This window comes from Leuresthes tenuis, unplaced genomic scaffold (genome assembly GCF_036924035.1).
Source record: "Leuresthes tenuis unplaced genomic scaffold, fLeuTen1.0.hap1 SCAF_71, whole genome shotgun sequence".
NCBI lineage: Eukaryota > Metazoa > Chordata > Actinopteri > Atheriniformes > Atherinopsidae > Leuresthes > Leuresthes tenuis.
Window position 1 is genome coordinate 107,841 of NW_027325425.1, and position 22,355 is coordinate 130,195.

Genomic DNA, 22,355 nt, shown 5'->3' on the forward strand with positions numbered 1-22,355 from the left:
ACCCGTTTTCTTGCCGCCAAACACCTCTGATCTCGCTTTTGATGATGTAAGATTGGGCATTCAGACCTTGCTTTTCCTGCTTTTCACCAACTATAGACGGACATTCACACCTTCTTGCAGCCGAACACTTCCGCTCCACCTTTTAGGTTTATATCACACCTTTTTTTTCACCGCTTTTTATAGATTATTGTTGGAAATTCTCAACCACTCATCCGAAGACCTCTCCTCCCGCTTTTGTTAATATATTTGAACTTTAGTCAGACATTCACACCTACTTGCAGCCGAACACCACCTCTCTAGCTTTTGATGATGTATGGTCCGGCATTCTTACCGTTTCTAACACATTTTTCAGCAATTATGGTAGGACATTCACACCTTCTTGCAGCTGAACACCTCCTCTCCCACTTATGATCATGTGCAGATTGATTTTCGAAAATTTTCTTTCATGTTTTCTAGCAATTAATGATGGACATTTAGACCTTCTTGCAGCTGAACACCTCCGCTCCCGCTTTTGATCATACATTGTCAGGCATTCGAACCTTGTCTTACAAACTTTAGTCAAACATTCACACCTTTTTGCAGCCGAACACAGTTTTTTTCAGCCGAACTTGGGCATTCGAACCTTTTCATACCCACTTTTTACCAACTATGGTCGGACATTCAAACCTTCTTGTAGCCGAACACATCCAGTCCTGCTTTTGATGATGTATGTTCAGGCATTCGAACCTTTTCTTACCAGCTTTTTACAAACTATGCTCGGACATTCAAACCTTCTTGTAGCCGAACACATCCACTCCTGCTTTTGATGATGTATGGTTGGGCATTCGAACCTACTTGTTGCCCGCTTTTCATTAATTATGGGTGGACATTCACACCTTGTCGCAGCCAAACACCTCCGCTCCCTGTTTTGATCATGTATGGTTGGACATTCGCACCTTTTCTCACCTGCTTTTTGCAAACTATGGTCGGCCATTCACAGCTTCCTCTCCACCATACTTCTATGGTGGGATATTCACACCCACTTGCATCCGAAGACCTCCGCCCCCACTTTTGTTGATATTTAGTCGGTCATTCGCACCTTACCCGCTTTTGGCAAACTATGGCCTTCTTGCAGCCAAAAACCTCTGATCTCGCTTTTGATGATGTAAGGTTGGGCATTCAGACCTTGCTTCACCTGCTTTTCACCAAATATAGTCGGACATTCACACCTTCTTGCAGCCGAACACTTCCGCTCCACCTTTTAGTTTTCTATGTGGCATTCACACCTTTTTTTTCACCGCATTTTATAAAAACACCACAGGAACACCGTATTGAGGCTTTGTTCTGACCGCTCATTCGGTGTCGCATTTCTTTCAAGCAATTCTCCTGGTTAGCCCGCACTCGGCTTGCTCCCAGAGCCGTGTTAAAGTCTACTTCGCATTCACTCTCTTTTCTCAGCAGACTAAAAGAAAGTTTCATCTTAGGCTCCCTGAAACTTCCATCCTGCACCGCTGTTTGCTTTTTCACAAGAGCAGAGGAGAGCGCACCGTTCCCAGGGGCACTACAGTACCGGGTCGATGCTTGGAGTGAACGGAGCAAGCTCCTTTTTCAACTCCTATTGATACAAATCCATTTAATATGTAGTCCTCGCATAGAGGACACATCAGACATTAAACTGATAAGAACAGATACTACACTTGATCTTAGCCAAAAGGCCGAGAAGCGATAACTGTCCACTGGTTCACGTCCGAGGGCCCTTCCTGGCACAATGCGCACTTGTAGCGGTGTTCTTTTTATGGCCATAGTGTCACTTTGCACCTCGGCCCACCCGCTGCACTGAGCACTCTTCAGCCCTTTTAAATGGTATAACTTTACACTACCGCACGCTCCAGCGAGCACCATTCAAGCAACAACTTTGCACTCCAGCTTCGAACATTGGCACAGTCGCAACAAGTAAGGCGACTCTACTCAGAGAAGTCACTCTGCACAGTAATAAGATTTCTTTTGCACAGACAGAAAGGGCTTCATCCGCAAAGGTAAAGGCTGCCAAAAATAGAAACAACTCATTAGTGCTGCTCAACGTTGTACTTTGCAGTAAAAGAAAGAACAAATCTAAAGATTCAGGAATCCGAGAATAAGCTTACTTCCATGAGTTCTTCACGATTTCGGATTTTGCTATAAAATGAATTCCTTCACTCAAACTAAATTAAAACTGCTAAACCGCTAATCTGTTACATGCAAGGCAGATGTCAAATTCACCGAAATAGGATCTAAGGGTATTTGGCCAATCGAGCTGTAGCAGCTTCGGTAAAAGAGTATAAGTTGAAGAGTTTGTGAATAAAGGTGTGCGCACACATAGTGAGTTGTAGGAAAATAGGCAGGGAGCAATGCCGGCTGGGGTATAGGTTCTTGTATGTTGTCTGACTGTTTGATTTGAATGTGTTGTGTAAGTGTCCTGTTGAATGTTACATGTTTGGGCTTTGACACGCTTCACTGTGGTTGTTAACTGTGTGGTGTGTCCTGAAATGTTATATGTTTGGGCTGTGTGACATGCTTAATGCTTTTCAGTAGCAACCCACTTATTCATATATAGCAACTGACAACATAAGAAGTCCGGACATACTTTGATAGTAGTTGTAGAAGTATCCTTATTGATAATAGATAAACTAATTCATAGTGATAGAACAGTAGATGAACAGGTGCCTGCACATGTCTCATGAAAATAAAATGGGTGTATGATTGCTGACGGCAGAGCAATACTGCCAAACTTATGAGTTCTTGTGGCAAACTTGATTCAGTGTCTTGACGTGTATACGCTGTTTCGCTGACTTGTCACAAGAAACAAAGTGTGTTTGATAAGATCCGACCATTTTATTACGGGAGGATCAGTATGTATGGATTCTGATGTGACTGATAAACTCATTCGTATCTTAAGCATAATCTAATACGTGAGACAACGCCCTGGCACACAATCAAAAAAAAAAAAGAGAGAGCGGTTTTGTGTCCCCACAGTCCATAATGTAGAAAAGAGAGAAAAAAGCCTTTCTGATTTGTTGTGTGTGCTCACAGTGCAGAGTGTAGAGAAAAGAGAGAAAAGAAAGCCGTTTTGGTGTCACGGGTGTTGTGACTTACACACACACATTTCTGAATTGAGAAAGGAAATTATTTTAGAGGAAGCACTAGAGTTTAGATCCCACATTTGTTGATAGGCATTCATTTAATTTTTCTTTTAATCAGTTTTAAAGTAAATACTAACTGAGAAATGAAAAAGGTGAAGAGTTTAGAAGCTTGGTTCAAGAGCAAAACTTGGTTTATGATCAGCTGAGTCTCTAAACAGAACAGCAAAGGGCTTCATCGAACATTTAAAAAAGATTCAGATTGTTAGAATATCCAGAATTTATAGGAATGGTGGTGATTACTCTTATTTTCTAGAATGGAAATAACTGCACCATGTCTGTTTTATGAATTTAAGGGGCTAAAAAGTTTTGTTCTCGTTTTTCTATGATTAACCGAATGTATGTGAGAGTCCAAACAGACAGAAGGGTTACGGCCGAGCGCTGGACCTTCCAAAAAAGATGAGACAGGCTGGACCCGTGCCATACTAGTTAAGGCCTGCCTGTGGATTACAGGTTCTTTAAACTCTCACACACACAAACTCACACACGTTCGCACACATACACCCATACACACACACATTCTTGAACTTGCTGCAAGATTAAACCTTTGCATTAACTGACTCCAGCAACTCTGAGTCTCATTGAGAGACTTTTCTCAACAATTGGGTCCTCAAACCAGATCTCAACGTTTTTTCCGCTGTCCAGGGTCGGAGCTGAAACCGTGCACGGGGGAGTCCAGTACTCCTAATGAAAGACCCCCTGCTGAATTGCGGTAATTAGGGGCCAGTGTCCACTGAAAGGGGGAAAAAGGGACGAGATCGTACTTTTGAATCAATGGCCAGAAGCCATTGGCAGTGCAGGCATCAACAATAATGGTGTTATTTCACCCATTAACACTTAAGGTACCTCATGCAGTGGCTGTGATATGGTTACTTAACAAAATATCTTTACCAGACATCTCTCCTACATAACAGTTCTTCTTTCACAGCCACACCTTGTTGTCGAGAGATGTGCTACACTTAATCCATCCACACTGCTACCTACCCCACAGATGGAAAGCCAGAAATAACCATCAGTGTTTTACCCAGGCCAGACTTAACTGATATACGTTATGAAAATGCAGAAATAACTATATTTATTCAACAGATCAAGGAAAAAAACCCTGATGGCACAAATGCTACAGGATTTGCAGTAGTAACAGAAACTGAAGTTTTCTTAAAACAACCACTACCAAAAAATTACTCTGTTCAAGCAGTCGAATTGGTAGCTTTAACTGAAGCTTGTAAATTAAATAACAAAAAGGTTGTTAACGTTTACACTGACAGTCAGTATGCCTTCTCAACTGTACATGTGTTAACACAGCATTGGGAAAACAGGTATGTTGACATCCACAGCTAAATGTATAAACTACAAATATTTTAGCATTATTAGATGTTATTCAATTGCCATCTACAATAGACTCGTATGAATGACCGGAAGGAAAACCATACTGCCAAAGAATTTGTTTAAATATGCTGCAGTATTGAGCCACGGACCATGTCATGTCTCAACAGGAGGGATGGAAGCAATAATGAACCAGGTTTTTACAGCATATGGTTTTACTAATTATTAAAAACATTTTTTTAGAATAAATAAATGAATAAAGTTTTGTCTAGCAGGTCAAATATGTGCAAAATACATTCCACAGGGCAATCTAAGACCAAAACGAAGATAATTCCCTAAGCCAGTGTATCTTTTTCAACATATTTGTTTGGATTTCATTATTTCATTATTTTGTAGATTTCATTGAACTAAATTAATGTTAAGGGAAACGATTCTGCTCAGTGACAACAGAGGTTTTTACCAAATGGTCTGAAATATTTCCATGTGCACAAGCAGATGCACTCTCAGTAGCAAAATCACGCGTAAAATAACTCATTTCTAGATTTGAAATTCCTGAAAAGATCTTCAGTGATAATTTGACACACTTTGTAAACAATGTCATCTCACTGATGGCAAAGAACTTAAAATAGACCTTAGAAACCACTGTGATATAGAAGGTTTCGCTAACACATTGGAATTGTTTTACTATTTACATATGCATGTGCAGTGAAGAATTGCTTGCTGCTGATAAATGCAAAGAAGAACAGCTTACACATAAATGCTCACATATAGGCTGCTGAATGCAATGAAGACCTGCTTATCCAGTAAAGTTCAATGTCAATGTGTAATATTCAATTAGGATTTGCAAAACAGTGAAGTTAAACAATGAATGGGTCCATAGTCGGTATGAGAAGACTACAGGAATATTTACCTGGGTGTACGTTCAAACAGAGATGAGAAAATTGCGATAAATTATTGTTTGTTTGTTTGTTAGTATGTATATGAATGTTATGTGTATAAACTGTGTTGAGTTGTAGTTACTCAGTAGTGTCTCAGTGAAACAACCGACGGGGGAAGCCTTGCGGTGACAACAAAAGCAGTGTTTTACTGATCAGTCAAGTTGCTCCAGTGTACTCCATACAAACTGGTTGGCTACTGAAGGGATATAAAATGGGGAATACTTGTTTTAAAGCAAACAAGGAATTAGATGGGAAAAATACATGTTTTAACGGGACCCAGACAATATTAAATACTCAGACAGATGGGAGAAGAAGTGTAGTTTTGTAGGAAATCACAAAATTATTACATAAAATGAGTGAAATCAATTGAAGAATGCCTTTCTGAAGAGCTGTTTACCACAGATGAGCAGCTTTGCGACCAAGCACATTGTAGATCGCTTTACTGCCAAAATGATCTAGTTTAATGGATTGGTTTAGACATTTATAACAGCATTTTAAGAACAAAGAGAGAAACAAAAAGGGACAACGCTTCATGGTGGAAGGTGATGTATAAATAACTGTGTATATGATGAAGGAGAGACCATTTGAGCAGCACAGCCATTTCGCAGCACAGGGACAGCAGTCCAAGTTAAAGGATCTCCCATGTGGTATCACCTGTCACACTGTGTCAAGGCATCAAAAGAAGAAAAAATCACCAAACTCAAGGACAAAGAGACGAAGACTCCGGTGAACGAAGAGAGATGACTTACAAACCAGAAATACAAAAGGATGCTCGATATCAAGATCCAGAAGAAGAGGCTAACAATGCCACGAACACTTACGATGCTGGGAATGATGCCAGCAATGAACAGAGAAGAAGATTCAGTGTCATCAATCTGCAACACGTGCCTCTAATGAGGGGGTGAATATAGAATCCTCAACGATTACAACGTCTCTGGGAACTGTGACAACAACAAGGTTTAAACCATTTTGATATATATTGTAACCTATTGGCTAAGGAATAGTGCTGAAAATGAGGTAAATCTAATCCACCACTGTCCTTGGTCTTCTGTAGGGTTTTTAAACTAATACGTGGTGGTTTGTTTTTCCACAGAAATTTGGAGATGCATGAATCTAGTGACTTAAACCAAGTAGCAGATGGTTTTATGGGGATCATTGAGAACAAATAGTTAACTTTTGGTAGTATCATCATTTTAATGGTTGTAACTCTCCCCATAAGTGATATAGGTAAGGACTTCCAACGAGAGAGATCGTCCTCTACTCTCTTTACTAATTGCACATAATCCATCTGTACTTATCAGTTTAATATGTGATATGTCTATGCAAGGACTACATATTAAATGGATTTTTATCAATAGGAGTTGAAAAAGGAGTTTGCTCCGTTCACTCCAAGCATCGACCCGGTACTGCAGTGCCGCTGGGAACGGTGCGCTCTCCTCTGCTCTTGTGAAAAAGCTAACAGCGGTGCAGGATGGAAGTTTCTTTTAGTCTGCTGAGAAAAGAGAGTGAATGCGAAGTAGACTTTAACACGGCTCTGGGAGCGAGCCGAGTGCGGGCTAACCAGGAGAAATGCTTGAAAGAAACGCGACACCGAATGAGCGGTCAGAACAAAGCCTCAATACGGTGTTCCTGTGGTGTTTTTATAAAATGCTGTGAAAATAAAGGTGGGAATGCCCCATAGAAAACTAAAAGGTGGAGCGGAAGTGTTCGGCTGCAAGAAGGTGTGAATGTCCGACTATATTTGGTGAAAAGCAGGTGAAGCAAGGTCTGAATGCCCAACCTTACATCATCAAAAGCGAGATCAGAGGTTTTTGGCTGCAAGAAGGCCATAGTTTGCCAAAAGCGGGTAAGGTGCGAATGACCGACTAAATATCAACAAAAGTGGGGGCGGAGGTCTTCGGATGCAAGTGGGTGTGAATATCCCACCATACAAGTATGGTGGAGAGGAAGCTGTGAATGGCCGACCATAGTTTGCAAAAAGCGGGTGAGAAAAGGTGCGAATGTCCAACCATACATGATCGAAACAGGGTGTTTGGCTGCGACAAGGTGTGAATGTCCACCCATAATTAATGAAAAGCGGGCAACAAGTAGGTTCGAATGCCATACCATACATCATCAAAAGCAGGAGTGGATGTGTTTGGCTACAAGAATGTTTGAATGTCCGAGCATAGTTTGTAAAAAGCGGGTAAGAAAAGGTTCGAATGCCCGAACATACACCATCAAAAGAGGGAGCGGAGGTGTTCCGCTGTAAGACGGTGTGAATGTCCGACCATAGTTGGTAAAAAGTGGGTATGAAAAGGTGCGAATGCCCAAATTCGGCTGCAAAAAACTGTGTTCGGCTGCAAAAAGGTGTGAATGTTCGACTAAAGTTTGTAAAAAGCGGGTAAGACAAGGTGCGAATGCCTGACAATGTATGATCAAAAGCGGGAGCGGAGGTGTTCAGCTGCAAGAAGGTCTAAATGTCCATAATTAATTGCTAGAAAACATGAAAGAAAATTTTCGAAAATCAATCCGCACATGATCATAAGTGGGAGAGGAGGTGTTCAGCTGCAAGAAGGTGTGAATATCCTACCATAATTGCTGAAAAATGTGTTAGAAACGGTAAGAATCCCGGACCATACCTCATCAAAAGCTAGAGAGGTGGTGTTCGGCTACAAGTAGGTGTGAATGTCTGACTAAAGTTCAAATATATTAACAAAAGCGGGAGGAGAGGTCATCGGATGAGTGGTTGAGAATTTCCAACCATAATCTATAAAATGCGGTGAAAAAAAAGGTGTGATAGAAACCTAAAAGGTGGAGCGGAAGTGTTCGGCTGCAAGAAGGTGTGAATGTCCATCTATAGTTGGTGAAAAGCAGGAAAAGCAAGGTCTGAATGCCCAATCTTACATCATCAAAAGCGAGATCAGAGGTGTTTGGCGGCAAGAAAACGGGTAAGGTGTGAATGACCGACTAAATATCAACAAAAGTGGGGGCGGAGATCTTCGGATGCAAGTGGGTGTGAATATCCCACCATACAAGTATGGTGGAGAGGAAGCTGTGAATGGCCGACCATAGTTTGCAAAAAGCGGGTGAGAAAAGGTGCGAATGTCCAACCACACATGATCAAAACAGGGAGCGGAGGTGTTTGGCTGTGACAAGGTGTGAATGTCCACCCATAATTAATGAAAAGCGGGCAACAAGTAGGTTCGAATGCCCAACCATACATCAACAAAAGCAGGAGTGGATGTGTTTGGCTACAAGAAGGTTTGAATGTCCGAGCATAGTTTGTAAAAAGCGGGTAAGAAAAGGTGCGAATGCCCGACAAAGTATGATCAAAAGAGGGAGTGGAGGTTTTCGGCTACAAGGTTTGAATGTACGACCATAGTTTGTAAAAAGCGGGTAAGAAAAGGTGCAAATGCCCGAACATACACCATCAAAAGAGGGAGCGGAGGTGTTACACTTGAAAGACGGTGTGAATGTCCGACCATAGTTGGTAAAAAGTGGGTAAGAAAAGGTTCGAATGCCCGAATATATACCATCAAAAGCGGAAGCGGAGGTGTTCGGCTGCAAGAAGGTGTGAACGTCCGACCAAAGTTTGTAAAAAGCAGTTAAGAAAAGGTTCGAATATCCAACCAAACATAATCAAAAGTGGGAGCAGAGCTGTTCGACTGCAAGTAGGTGTGAATATCCACCCATAATTCCTGAAAAATGGGTAAGAAAAGGTGCGAATGCCCAACCATACATCATCAAAAGAAGAAGTGGATGTGTTCTGCTACAAGAAGGTTTGAATGTCCGACCATAGTTTGTAAAAAGCGGGTAAGAAAAAGTTCGAATGCCCGAACATACACCATCAAAAGAGGGAGCGGAGGTGTTCCGCTGTAAGATGCTGCGAATGTCCGACCATAGTTGGTAAAAAGCGGGTAAGAAAAGGTTAAAAAACCGGACTGTACACAATCAATAGCGGGAGCGGAGTTGTTCGGCTACTAAAAGGTGTGAAAGTCCGACCATGGTTTGTAAAAAGCCGGTAAGAAAAGGTGCGAATGCCGGACAATGTATGATCAAAAGAGGGAACGGAGGTGTCATATTATTATTATTATATATCATATGTCATATGTCATAAACTGCTTTGTCATATTTTTCAGCAAGTATGGTCGGACATTCACACCTACTCACAGCCGAACACCTCCGCTCCCGCATTTGATGGTGTATAGTCGGGCATTCTCACCATTTCTCATCAGGTTTTTGCAAATTATGATCTGACATTCACACCTGCTTTTGATGATGTATGGTTGGGCATTTGCACCTTTTTTTACCCATTTTTCAGGAATTATGGGTGGACATTCACACCTTCTTGCAGCTGAACACCTCCTCTCCCGCATATGATCATGTGCGGTTTGATATTCGAAAATTTTCTTTCATGTTTTTTAGCAATTATTGATGGACATTGAGACCTTCTTGCAGCTGAACACCTCTGCTCCCGCTTTTGATGGTGTATAGTCGGGCTTCCGAGCCTTTTCTTCCCCGGTTTTTACAAATTATGGTTGGACATTCAGACCTTCTTGCAGCCGAAAACCTCCGCTCCCTCTTTTGATCATACATTGTCGGGCATTGACACCTTTTCTTAACCGCTTTTTACAAAACATGGTCGGACTTTCACACCTTCTTGTAGCCGAACACATCCCTTCCCGCTATTGATTGTGTACAGACGGCCATTTTAACCTTTTCTTACCCGCTTTTTACCAACTACGGTCGGACATTCACACCTTCTTATGGCGGAACACCTCCGCTCCCTCTTTTGATGGTGTATGTTCGGGCATTCGAACCTTTTCTTACCCGCTTTTAACAAACTATGCTCGGACATTCAAACCTTGTAGCCGAACACATCCAGTCCTGCTTTTGATGATGTATGGTTGGCCATTCGAACTTTTTCTTACCCGCTTTTTACCAACTACGGTCGGACATTCACACCTTCTTATGGCGGAACACCTCCGCTCCCTCTTTTGATGTTGTATGTTTGGGCATTCGAACCTTTTCTTACCCGCTTTTTACAAACTATGGTCAGACATTCAAACCTTCTTGTAGCCGAACACATCCAGTTCTGCTTTTGAGGATGTATGGTCGGACTTTCACACCTTTTAGTAGCCAAACCACTCCGCTCCCGCTATTGATTGTGTACAGTCGGGTATTTTAACCTTTTCTTACCCGCTTTTTACCAATTATGGTCGGACATTCACACCTTCTTACAGCGGAACACCTCCGCTCCCTGTTTTGATCATTTATGGTCTGGCAATACTACCTTTTCTTACCCGTTTTTGAGTAATTATGGCTGGACATTCACAGCTTCTTGCATCCGAACACCTCTTCTCTGCTTTTGATGATGAATAGTCCGGCATTCTTACCTTTTCTAACACATTTTTCAGTAATTATTGTCGGTCATTCACACCTTTCTCATCAGCTTTTTGCAAATTATGATCTGACATTCACACCTACTTGCAGCCGAACACCTCGGCTTCCGTTTTTGATGGTGTATATTTTGGCATTCGAACCTTTTCTTACCCACTTTTTACAAACTATGCTCGGACATTCACACCTTCTTGCAGCCGAACACATCCACTTCTGCTTTTTATGATGTATAGTTGGGCATTCACACCTTTTCTTACCCATTTTTCAGTAATTATTGGTTGGAAATTCAGTCCTTGCAGCCGAACACCTCCGCTCCCTCTTTTGATCATACATTGTCGGGCATTCGCACCTTGTCTTACCTGCGTTTTACAAACCATGGTCGGACTTTCACACCTTCTTGTAGCCGAACAACTCCGCTCCCGCTATTGATTGTGTACAGTCGGGTATTTCAACCTTTTCTTACCCGCTTTTTACCAATTATGGTCGGACATTCACACCGTCTTACAGCGGAACACCTCCGCTTCCAATTTTGATGGTGTATGTTCGAGCATTCGAACTTTTTCTTACCCACTTTTTACAAACTATGGTCGGACATTCAAACCTTCTTGTAGCAGAACACATCCACTTCTTCTTTTGATGATGTATGGTTGGGCATTCGCACCTTTTCTTACCCATTTTTCAGGAATTATGGGTGGAAATTCACACCTACTTGCAGTCGAACAGCTCTGCTCCCACTTTTGATTATGTTTGGTTGGATATTCGAACCTTTTCTTAACTGCTTTTTACAAACTTTGGTCGGACGTTCACACCTTCTTGCAGCCGAACACCTCCGCTTCCGCTTATGATGGTATATATTCGGGCATTCGAACCTTTTCTTACCCGCTTTTTACCAACTATGGTCGGACATTCGCACCATCTTACAGCGGAACACCTCCGCTCCCTCTTTTGATGGTGTATGTTCGGGAATTCGCACCTTTTCTTACCCGCTTTTTACAAACTATGGTTGGACATTCAAACCTTCTTGTAGCCGAAAACCTCCACTCCCTCTTTTGATCATACATTGTCGGGCATTCGCACCTTTTCTTACCCGCTTTTTTCAAACTATGCTCGGACATTCAAACCTTCTTGTAGCCAAACGCATCCACTCCTGCTTTTGTTGATGTATGGTTGGGCATTCGAACCTACTTGTTGCCCGCTTTTCATTAATTATGGGTGGACATTCAGACCTACTTGCAGCCGAACACCTCGGCTTCCGCTTTTGATGGTGTATATTTTTGCATTCGAACCTTTTCTTACCCGCTTTTTACAAACCATGGTCGGACTTTCACACCTTCTTTTAGCCGAACAACTCCGCTCCCGCTATTGATTGTGTAGAGTCGGTTATTTTAACCTTTTCTTACCCGCTTTTTACCAACTATGGTTGGACATTCACACCTTCTTACAGCGGAACACCTCCGCTCCCTCTTTTGATGGTGTATGTTCGGGCATTCGAACCTTTTCTTACCCGCTTTTTACAAACTATGCTCGGACATTCACACCTTCTTGCAGCGGAACACCTCCGCTCCCTCTTTTGATGGTGTATGTTCGGGCATTCGAACCTTTTCTTACCCACTTTTTACAAACTATGCTCGGACATTCACACCTTCTTGCAAAGAAACACCTCCGCTCCCTCTTTTGATTGTGTATGTTCGGGCATTCAAACCTTTTCTTACCCGCCTTTTACAAACTATGGTCGGACATTCAAACCTTCTTGTGGCCGAACACATCCACTTCTGCTTTTGATGATGTATAGTTGGGCATTCACACCTTTTCTTACCCATTTTTCAGTAATTATTGGTGGACATTCAGACCTTCTTGCAGCTGAACACCTCTGCTCCCGCTTTTGATGGTGTATAGTCGGGCTTTCGAGGCTTTTCTTCAACGGTGTTTACAAATTATGGTTGGAAATTCAGACCTTGCAGCCGAACACCTCCGCTCCCTCTTTTGATCATACATTGTCGGACATTCGCACCTTGTCTTACCCGCGTTTTACAAACCATGGTCGGACATTCACAGCTTCCTCTCCACCATACTTGTATGGTGGGATATTCACACCCACTTGCATCCGAAGACCTCCGCCCCCACTTTTGTTGATATTTAGTCGGTCATTCACACCTAACCCGTTTTCTTGCAGCCAAACACCTCTGATCTCGCTTTTGATGATGTAAGATTGGGCATTCAGACCTTGCTTTTCCTGCTTTTCACCAACTATAGACGGACATTCACACCTTCTTGCAGCCGAACACTTCCGCTCCACCTTTTAGGTTTCTATCACACCTTTTTTTTCACCGCATTTTATAGATTACGGTTGGAAATTCTCAACCACTCATCCGAAGAGCTCTCCTCCCGCTTTTGTTAATATATTTGAACTTTAGTCAGACATTCACACCTACTTGCAGCCGAACACCACCTCTCTAGCTTTTGATGATGTATGGTCCGGCATTCCTACCGTTTCTAACACATTTTTCAGCAATTATGGTAGGACATTCACACCTTCTTGCAGCTGAACACCTCCTCTCCCACTTATGATCATATGCAGATTGATTTTCGAAAATTTTCTTTCATGTTTTCTAGCAATTAATGATGGACATTTAGACCTTCTTGCAGCTGAATACCTCCGCTCCCGCTTTTGATCATACATTGTCAGGCATTCGAACCTTGTCTTACAAACTTTAGTCAAACATTCACACCTTTTTGCAGCCGAACACAGTTTTTTTCAGCCGATTTTGGGCATTCGAACCTTTTCATACCCACTTTTTACCAACTATGGTCGGACATTCAAACCTTCTTGTAGCCGAACACATCCAGTCCTGCTTTTGATGATGTATGTTCAGGCATTCGAACCTTTTCTTACCCGCTTTTTACAAACTATGCTCGGACATTCAAACCTTCTTGTAGCCGAACACATCCACTCCTGCTTTTGATGATGTATGGTTGGGCATTCGAACCTACTTGTTGCCCGCTTTTCATTAATTATGGGTGGACATTCACACCTTGTCGCAGCCAAACACCTCCGCTCCCTGTTTTGATCATGTATGGTTGGACATTCGCACCTTTTCTCACCCGCTTTTTGCAAACTATGGTCGGCCATTCACAGCTTCCTCTCCACCATACTTCTATGGTGGGATATTCACACCCACTTGCATCCGAAGACCTCCGCCCCCACTTTTGTTGATATTTAGTCGGTCATTCGCACCTTACCCACTTTTGGCAAACTATGGCCTTCTTGCAGCCAAAAACCTCTGATCTCGCTTTTGATAATGTAAGGTTGGGCATTCAGACCTTGCTTCACCTGCTTTTCACCAAATATAGTCGGACATTCACACCTTCTTGCAGCCGAACACTTCCGCTCCACCTTTTAGTTTTCTATGGGGCATTCACACCTTTTTTTTCACCGCATTTTATAAAAACACCACAGGAACACCGTATTGAGGCTTTGTTCTGACCGCTCATTCGGTGTCGCGTTTCTTTCAAGCAATTCTCCTGGTTAGCCCGCACTCGGCTCGCTCCCAGAACCGTGTTAAAGTCTACTTCGCATTCACTCTCTTTTCTCAGCAGACTAAAAGAAAGTTTCATCTTGGGCTCCCTGAAACTTCCATCCTGCACCGCTGTTTGCTTTTTCACAAGAGCAGAGGAGAGCGCACCGTTCCCAGGGGCACTACAGTACCGGGTCGATGCTTGGAGTGAACGGAGCAAGCTCCTTTTTCAACTCCTATTGATACAAATCCATTTAATATGTAGTCCTCGCATAGAGGACACATCAGACATTAAACTAATAAGAACAGATACTACACTTGATCTTAGCCAAAAGGCCGAGAAGCGATAACTGTCCACTGGTTCACGTCCGAGGGCCCTTCCTGGCACAATGCGCACTTGTAGCGGTGTTCTTTTTATGGCCATAGTGTCACTTTGCACCTCGGCCCACCCGCTGCACTGAGCACTCTTCAGCCCTTTTAAATGGTATAACTTTACACTACCGCACGCTCCAGCGAGCACCATTCAAGCAACAACTTTGCACTCCAGCTTCGAACATTGGCACAGTCGCAACAAGTAAGGCGACTCTACTCAGAGAAGTCACTCTGCACAGTAACAAGATTTCTTTTGCACAGACAGAAAGGGCTTCATCCGCAAAGGTAAAGCCTGCCAAAAATAGAAACAACTCATTAGTGCTGCTCAACGTTGTACTTTGCAGTAAAACAAAGAGCAAATCTAAAGATTCAGGAATCCGAGAATAAGCTTACTTCCATGAGTTCTTCACGATTTCGGATTTTGCTATAAAATGAATTCCTTCACTCAAACTAAATTAAAACTGCTAAACCGCTAATCTGTTACATGCAAGGCAGATGTCAAATTCACCGAAATAGGATCTAAGGGTATTTGGCCAATCGAGCTGTAGCAGCTTCGGTAAAAGAGTATAAGTTGAAGAGTTTGTGAATAAAGGTGTGCGCACACATAGTGAGTTGTAGGAAAATAGGCAGGGAGCAATGCCGGCTGGGGTATAGGTTCTTGTATGTTGTCTGACTGTTTGATTTGAATGTGTTGTGTAAGTGTCCTGTTGAATGTTACATGTTTGGGCTTTGACACGCTTGACTGTGGTTGTTAACTGTGTGGTGTGTCCTGAAATGTTATATGTTTGGGCTGTGTGACATGCTTAATGCTTTTCAGTAGCAACCCACTTATTGATATATAGCAACTGACAACATAAGAAGTCCGGACATACTTTGATAGTAGTTGTAGAAGTATCCTTATTGATAATAGATAAACTAATTCATAGTGATAGAACAGTAGATGAACAGGTGCCTGCACATGTCTCATGAAAATAAAATGGGTGTATGATTGCTGACGGCAGAGCAATACTGCCAAACTTATGAGTTCTTGTGGCAAACTTGATTCAGTGTCTTGACGTGTATACGCTGTTTCGCTGACTTGTCACAAGAAACAAAGTGTGTTTGATAAGATCCGACCATTTTATTACGGGAGGATCAGTATGTATGGATTCTGATGTGACTGATAAACTCATTCGTATCTTAAGCATAATCTAATACGTGAGACAACGCCCTGGCACACAATCAAAAAAAAAAAAAAGAGAGAGCGGTTTTGTGTCCCCACAGTCCATAATGTAGAAAAGAGAGAAAAAAAGCCTTTCTGATTTGTTGTGTGTGCTCACAGTGCAGAGTGTAGAGAAAAGAGAGAAAAGAAAGCCGTTTTGGTGTCACGGGTGTTGTGACTTACACACACACATTTCTGAATTGAGAAAGGAAATTATTTTAGAGGAAGCACTAGAGTTTAGATCCCACATTTGTTGATAGGCATTCATTTAATTTTTCTTTTAATCAGTTTTAAAGTGAATACTAACTGAGAAATGAAAAAGGTGAAGAGTTTAGAAGCTTGGTTCAAGAGCAAAACTTGGTTTATGATCAGCTGAGTCTCTAAACAGAACAGCAAAGGGCTTCATCGAACATTTAAAAAAGATTCAGATTGTTAGAATATCCAGAATTTATAGGAATGGTGGTGATTACTCTTATTTTCTAGAATGGAAATAACTGCACCATGTCTGTTTTATGAATTTAAGGGGCTAAAAAGTTTTGTTCTCGTTTTTCTATGATTAACCGAATGTATGTGAGAGTCCAAACAGAAAGAAGGGTTACGGCCGAGCGCTGGACCTTCCAAAAAAGATGAGACAGGCTGGACCCGTGCCATACTAGTTAAGGCCTGCCTGTGGATAACAGGTTCTTTAAACTCTCACACACACAAACTCACACACGTTCGCACACATACACCCATACACACACACATTCTTGAACTTGCTGCAAGATTAAACCTTTGCATTAACTGACTCCAGCAACTCTGAGTCTCATTGAGAGACTTTTCTCAACAATTGGGTCCTCAAACCAGATCTCAACGTTTTTTCCGCTGTCCAGGGTCGGAGCTGAAACCGTGCACGGGGGAGTCCAGTACTCCTAATGAAAGACCCCCTGCTGAATTGCGGTAATTAGGGGCCAGTGTCCACTGAAAGGGGGAAAAAGGGACGAGATCGTACTTTTGAATCAATGGCCAGAAGCCATTGGCAGTGCAGGCATCAACAATAATGGTGTTATTTCACCCATTAACACTTAAGGTACCTCATGCAGTGGCTGTGATATGGTTACTTAACAAAATATCTTTACCAGACATCTCTCCTACATAACAGTTCTTCTTTCACAGCCACACCTTGTTGTCGAGAGATGTGCTACACTTAATCCATCCACACTGCTACCTACCCCACAGATGGAAAGCCAGAAATAACCATCAGTGTTTTACCCAGGCCAGACTTAACTGATATACGTTATGAAAATGCAGAAATAACTATATTTATTCAACAGATCAAGGAAAAAAACCCTGATGGCACAAATGCTACAGGATTTGCAGTAGTAACAGAAACTGAAGTTTTCTTAAAACAACCACTACCAAAAAATTACTCTGTTCAAGCAGTCGAATTGGTAGCTTTAACTGAAGCTTGTAAATTAAATAACAAAAAGGTTGTTAACGTTTACACTGACAGTCAGTATGCCTTCTCAACTGTACATGTGTTAACACAGCATTGGGAAAACAGGTATGTTGACATCCACAGCTAAATGTATAAACTACAAATATTTTAGCATTATTAGATGTTATTCAATTGCCATCTACAATAGACTCGTATGAATGACCGGAAGGAAAACCATACTGCCAAAGAATTTGTTTAAATATGCTGCAGTATTGAGCCACGGACCATGTCATGTCTCAACAGGAGGGATGGAAGCAATAATGAACCAGGTTTTTACAGCATATGGTTTTACTAATTATTAAAAACATTTTTTTAGAATAAATAAATGAATAAAGTTTTGTCTAGCAGGTCAAATATGTGCAAAATACATTCCACAGGGCAATCTAAGACCAAAACGAAGATAATTCCCTAAGCCAGTGTATCTTTTTCAACATATTTGTTTGGATTTCATTATTTCATTATTTTGTAGATTTCATTGAACTAAATTAATGTTAAGGGAAACGATTCTGCTCAGTGACAACAGAGGTTTTTACCAAATGGTCTGAAATATTTCCATGTGCACAAGCAGATGCACTCTCAGTAGCAAAATCACGCGTAAAATAACTCATTTCTAGATTTGAAATTCCTGAAAAGATCTTCAGTGATAATTTGACACACTTTGTAAACAATGTCATCTCACTGATGGCAAAGAACTTAAAATAGACCTTAGAAACCACTGTGATATAGAAGGTTTCGCTAACACATTGGAATTGTTTTACTATTTACATATGCATGTGCAGTGAAGAATTGCTTGCTGCTGATAAATGCAAAGAAGAACAGCTTACACATAAATGCTCACATATAGGCTGCTGAATGCAATGAAGACCTGCTTATCCAGTAAAGTTCAATGTCAATGTGTAATATTCAATTAGGATTTGCAAAACAGTGAAGTTAAACAATGAATGGGTCCATAGTCGGTATGAGAAGACTACAGGAATATTTACCTGGGTGTACGTTCAAACAGAGATGAGAAAATTGCGATAAATTATTGTTTGTTTGTTTGTTAGTATGTATATGAATGTTATGTGTATAAACTGTGTTGAGTTGTAGTTACTCAGTAGTGTCTCAGTGAAACAACCGACGGGGGAAGCCTTGCGGTGACAACAAAAGCAGTGTTTTACTGATCAGTCAAGTTGCTCCAGTGTACTCCATACAAACTGGTTGGCTACTGAAGGGATAGAAAATGGGGAATACTTGTTTTAAAGCAAACAAGGAATTAGATGGGAAAAATACATGTTTTAACGGGACCCAGACAATATTAAATACTCAGACAGATGGGAGAAGAAGTGTAGTTTTGTAGGAAATCACAAAATTATTACATAAAATGAGTGAAATCAATTGAAGAATGCCTTTCTGAAGAGCTGTTTACCACAGATGAGCAGCTTTGCGACCAAGCACATTGTAGATCGCTTTACTGCCAAAATGATCTAGTTTAATGGATTGGTTTAGACATTTATAACAGCATTTTAAGAACAAAGAGAGAAACAAAAAGGGACAACGCTTCATGGTGGAAGGTGATGTATAAATAACTGTGTATATGATGAAGGAGAGACCATTTGAGCAGCACAGCCATTTCGCAGCACAGGGACAGCAGTCCAAGTTAAAGGATCTCCCATGTGGTATCACCTGTCACACTGTGTCAAGGCATCAAAAGAAGAAAAAATCACCAAACTCAAGGACAAAGAGACGAAGACTCCGGTGAACGAAGAGAGAGGACTTACAAACCAGAAATACAAAAGGATGCTCGATATCAAGATCCAGAAGAAGAGGCTAACAATGCCACGAACACTTACGATGCTGGGAATGATGCCAGCAATGAACAGAGAAGAAGATTCAGTGTCATCAATCTGCAACACGTGCCTCTAATGAGGGGGTGAATATAGAATCCTCAACGATTACAACGTCTCTGGGAACTGTGACAACAACAAGGTTTAAACCATTTTGATATATATTGTAACCTATTGGCTAAGGAATAGTGCTGAAAATGAGGTAAATCTAATCCACCACTGTCCTTGGTCTTCTGTAGGGTTTTTAAACTAATACGTGGTGGTTTGTTTTTCCACAGAAATTTGGAGATGCATGAATCTAGTGACTTAAACCAAGTAGCAGATGGTTTTATGGGGATCATTGAGAACAAATAGTTAACTTTTGGTAGTATCATCATTTTAATGGTTGTAACTCTCCCCATAAGTGATATAGGTAAGGACTTCCAACGAGAGAGATCGTCCTCTACTCTCTTTACTAATTGCACATAATCCATCTGTACTTATCAGTTTAATATGTGATATGTCTATGCAAGGACTACATATTAAATGGATTTTTATCAATAGGAGTTGAAAAAGGAGCTTGCTCCGTTCACTCCAAGCATCGACCCGGTACTGCAGTGCCGCTGGGAACGGTGCGCTCTCCTCTGCTCTTGTGAAAAAGCTAACAGCGGTGCAGGATGGAAGTTTCTTTTAGTCTGCTGAGAAAAGAGAGTGAATGCGAAGTAGACTTTAACACGGCTCTGGGAGCGAGCCGAGTGCGGGCTAACCAGGAGAAATGCTTGAAAGAAACGCGACACCGAATGAGCGGTCAGAACAAAGCCTCAATACGGTGTTCCTGTGGTGTTTTTATAAAATGCGGTGAAAATAAAGGTGTGAATGCCCCATAGAAAACTAAAAGGTGGAGCGGAAGTGTTCGGCTGCAAGAAGGTGTGAATGTCCGACTATATTTGGTGAAAAGCAGGTGAAGCAAGGTCTGAATGCCCAACCTTACATCATCAAAAGCGAGATCAGAGGTTTTTGGCTGCAAGAAGGCCATAGTTTGCCAAAAGCGGGTAAGGTGCGAATGACCGACTAAATATCAACAAAAGTGGGGGCGGAGGTCTTCGGATGCAAGTGGGTGTGAATATCCCACCATACAAGTATGGTGGAGAGGAAGCTGTGAATGGCCGACCATAGTTTGCAAAAAGCGGGTGAGAAAAGGTGCGAATGTCCAACCATACATGATCGAAACAGGGTGTTTGGCTGCGACAAGGTGTGAATGTCCACCCATAATTAATGAAAAGCGGGCAACAAGTAGGTTCGAATGCCATACCATACATCATCAAAAGCAGGAGTGGATGTGTTCGGCTACAAGAAGGTTTGAATGTCCGAGCATACACCATCAAAAGAGGGAGCGGAGGTGTTCCGCTGTAAGACGGTGTGAATGTCCGACCATAGTTGGTAAAAAGTGGGTATGAAAAGGTGCGAATGCCCAAATTCGGCTGCAAAAAACTGTGTTCGGCTGCAAAAAGGTGTGAATGTTCGACTAAAGTTTGTAAAAAGCGGGTAAGACAAGGTGCGAATGCCTGACAATGTATGATCAAAAGCGGGAGCGGAGGTGTTCAGCTGCAAGAAGGTCTAAATGTCCATAATTAATTGCTAGAAAACATGAAAGAAAATTTTCGAAAATCAATCCGCACATGATCATAAGTGGGAGAGGAGGTGTTCAGCTGCAAGAAGGTGTGAATATCCTACCATAATTGCTGAAAAATTTGTTAGAAACGGTAAGAATCCCGGACCATACCTCATCAAAAGCTAGAGAGGTGGTGTTCGGCTACAAGTAGGTGTGAATGTCTGACTAAAGTTCAAATATATTAACAAAAGCGGGAGGAGAGGTCTTCGGATGAGTGGTTGAGAATTTCCAACCATAATCTATAAAATGCGGTGAAAAAAAAGGTGTGATAGAAACCTAAAAGGTGGAGCGGAAGTGTTCGGCTGCAAGAAGGTGTGAATGTCCATCTATAGTTGGTGAAAAGCAGGAAAAGCAAGGTCTGAATGCCCAATCTTACATCATCAAAAGCGAGATCAGAGGTGTTTGGCGGCAAGAAAACAGGTAAGGTGTGAATGACCGACTAAATATCAACAAAAGTGGGGGCGGAGATCTTCGGATGCAAGTGGGTGTGAATATCCCACCATACAAGTATGGTGGAGAGGAAGCTGTGAATGGCCGACCATAGTTTGCAAAAAGCGGGTGAGAAAAGGTGCGAATGTCCAACCATACATGATCAAAAGAGGGAGCGGAGGTGTTTGGCTGTGACAAGGTGTGAATGTCCACCCATAATTAATGAAAAGCGGGCAACAAGTAGGTTCGAATGCCCAACCATACATCAACAAAAGCAGGAGTGGATGTGTTTGGATACAAGAAGGTTTGAATGTCCGAGCATAGTTTGTAAAAAGCGGGTAAGAAAAGGTGCGAATGCCCGACAAAGTATGATCAAAAGAGGGAGTGGAGGTTTTCGGCTACAAGGTTTGAATGTACGACCATAGTTTGTAAAAAGCGGGTAAGTAAAGGTGCGAATGCCCGAACATACACCATCAAAAGAGGGAGCGGAGGTGTTTCACTGCAAGAAGGTGTGAATGTCCGAGCATAGTTTGTAAAAAGTGGGTAAGAAAAGGTTCGAATGCCAGAACATACACCATCAAAAGAGGGAGCGGAGGTGTTCCGCTGTAAGAAAGTGTGAATGTCCGACCATAGTTGGTAAAAAGCGGGTAAGAAAAGGCTAAAATACCCAACTCTACACAATAAATAGCGGGAGCGGAGTTGTTCGGCTAAAAGAAGGTATGAAAGTCCGACCATGGTTTGTAAAAAGCGGGTAAGAAAAGGTTCGAATGCCAAAATATACACCATCAAAAGCGGAAGCCGAGATGTTCGGCTGCAAGTAGGTGTGAATGTCAGATCATAATTTGTAAAAAGCTGATGAGAAAGGTGTGAATGACCAACAATAATTGCTGAAAAATGTGTTAGAAAAGGTAAGAATGCCGGACCATTCATCATCAAAAGCGGGAGAAGAGGTGTTCGGCTGCAAGAAGCTGTGAATGTCCAGCCATAATAACTCAAAAACGGGTAAGAAAAGGTAGTATTGCCAGACCATAAATGATCAAAACAGGGAGCGGAGGTGTTTATTAATAAGTTTATTCTCGGATTCCT

General features: G+C 41.8%; 2 non-coding genes and 2 pseudogenes across 2 annotated transcripts; 2 read left to right on the plus strand and 2 right to left on the minus strand.

Annotated features, from left to right (window-relative positions):
- Positions 1-1,515: 1,515 nt before the first annotated feature.
- On the minus strand, positions 1,516-1,706 carry LOC140286067 (U2 spliceosomal RNA). Its single transcript, XR_011910970.1, has one exon. It is a non-coding gene; the product is annotated as a U2 spliceosomal RNA (small nuclear RNA).
- Positions 1,707-6,676: 4,970 nt separating this feature from the next.
- On the plus strand, positions 6,677-6,853 carry LOC140286072 (U2 spliceosomal RNA; annotated as a pseudogene).
- A 7,617-nt stretch (positions 6,854-14,470) lies between these two features.
- Positions 14,471-14,661, minus strand: LOC140286091 (U2 spliceosomal RNA). The gene has a single exon (XR_011910983.1). It is a non-coding gene; the product is annotated as a U2 spliceosomal RNA (small nuclear RNA).
- A 4,973-nt stretch (positions 14,662-19,634) lies between these two features.
- Positions 19,635-19,811, plus strand: LOC140286069 (U2 spliceosomal RNA; annotated as a pseudogene).
- The last annotated feature ends 2,544 nt before the right edge of the window (positions 19,812-22,355 follow it).